Source organism: Mus pahari, chromosome X (genome assembly GCF_900095145.1).
Source record: "Mus pahari chromosome X, PAHARI_EIJ_v1.1, whole genome shotgun sequence".
Classification (NCBI taxonomy): domain Eukaryota; kingdom Metazoa; phylum Chordata; class Mammalia; order Rodentia; family Muridae; genus Mus; species Mus pahari.
In genome coordinates, this window is record NC_034613.1 from 37,982,340 (window position 1) to 37,984,441 (window position 2,102).

Sequence of the window (2,102 nt, forward strand, 5' to 3'; positions counted from 1 at the left end):
TCCTATGTAAGAAATTTGATATGTAAATGAATTATACATGAAGTATAGTGAGTTATCATGAAGACTAGAAATGAGACAAAAAGCAATAGATAGGTATTTGTTTCATGTCTGATCTCTATTTATGAAGATTCTTTTCAGTGTTCAAAGAACATATTTTATTTTCTTTATTGCCAAATATGATATTCTTGGCTCATTTCCTATTTGGCACCAAGAGAAAAACATAAAAATGTTATAGTTCACAATGCCTTCACTCCTGAGCACCTATCTGTAATGAAATGGTATGTGCCTCGACATTATATTTCCTTAATACTTAGTACAATGTATTTAATGTAAAATGTATTTAATGTAGATTCCTTCATAACATATAATATTAATCTTTCATTCCTTGTGGATATTGGTTTCTTTTTTAACTTATTTTATTAGATACTTTCTTCATTTACATTTCAAATGCTATCCCAAATGTCCCCTATACCCTCCCCCCCACCCTGCTCCCCTGCCTACCTACTCTCACTTCTTGGCACTGCCATTCCCCTGTATGGGGCATATAAAGTTTGCAAGACCAAGGGGCATCTCTTCCCAACGATGGCTGACTAGTCCAGCTTCTGCTATATATGCAGCTAGAGACATGAGCTCTGGGGCTACTGATTAGTTCATATTGTTGTTTCACCTATAGGGTTGCAGACCCCTTCAGTTCCTTGGGNAATTTCTCTAGCTCCTCCATTGGGGTCTCTGTGTTCTATCCTATAGATGACTGTGGGCATCCACTTCTATATTTGCCAGGCATTGGCATAGCCTCACAGAGACAGCTATATCAGTGTCCTTTCAGCAAGATCTTGCTGGCATATGCAATAGTGTCTGCGTTTGGTGGCTGATTATGGGATGGACCCTCGGGTGGGGCAGTCTTTGGATAGTCCATCCTTTAGTCTTAGCTCCAAACATCCTCTCTGCCACTTCTTACATGGGTATTTTATTCCCTATTTTAGGGAGGAATGAAGTATCCACGTGTTGGTCTTCCTTATTCTTGATTTTCTTGTGTTTTGGAGATTGTATCTTGTATATTCTAGGTTTCTGGGCTAGTATCCTCTTATCAGTGAGTGCATATCAAGTGAGTTTTTTTTTTTGTGATTGGGTTACCTCACTCAGGATAATATTCTCCAGTTACATCCATTTGCCTAAGAATGTCATAAATTCATTGTTTTTAATAGCTGAGTAGTATTCCATTGTGTAAATGTACCACATTTTCTGTATCCATTCTTCTGTTGAGGGACATCTAGGTTCTTTCCAGTTTCTGGCTATTATAAATAGGGCAGCTATGAACATAGTGTAGCATGTGTCCTTATTACCAGTTGGAAATTGATCTATTCTTATCTCCTTGTACAAAGCTCAAGTCTAAGTGGATCAAGGAACTCCACATAAATGAAGATAATATCTAATAAAATAAGTTAAAAATAATGAATTATGAATTTCTTAGGCAAATGAAAGGAACTAGAAAATATTATCCTGAGTGAGGTAACCCAATTACAAAAGAATCCACATGATATGCACTCACTGATAAGTAGATATTAGTCCAGAAGCTCATAATAACCAAGATACAATTCACAGATCACATGAAGTTTAAAAAGTAGGAAGACCAAATTGTGGATACTTCAGTCATTCTTAGGAGGGAGAACAAAATACCCACAAACACACTCAAGAGGAGTAGATGGCAAGAAATAATTAGACTCACAACTAAAATCAATACATTAGCAACAGAACAAGACAAAGAGCCAATGAAACCAAGAACTGATTCTTAGAGAAAATCAATGAGATAGACAAATTCTTAGCCAAACAAACTAAAAGGCAGAGAAAGCAGACCCAAATTAATAAAATCAGGAAGGAAACAAGAGACACTGAGGAAATTCAAATAACCATTGGGTTCCATTTCAAAGAGCTATACTCCACAAAAATTGGAAAATCTTAATGAAATGGATCACTTCTAGACATATACCACTTAACAAAGTTAAATCAAGATCAGGAAAACCATTTAAATAATCGTCTAACCCTGAAGGAAATAGAAACAGTCATTAAAACTCTCCCAATAAACAAAGCAAAAAAAAAAAAAA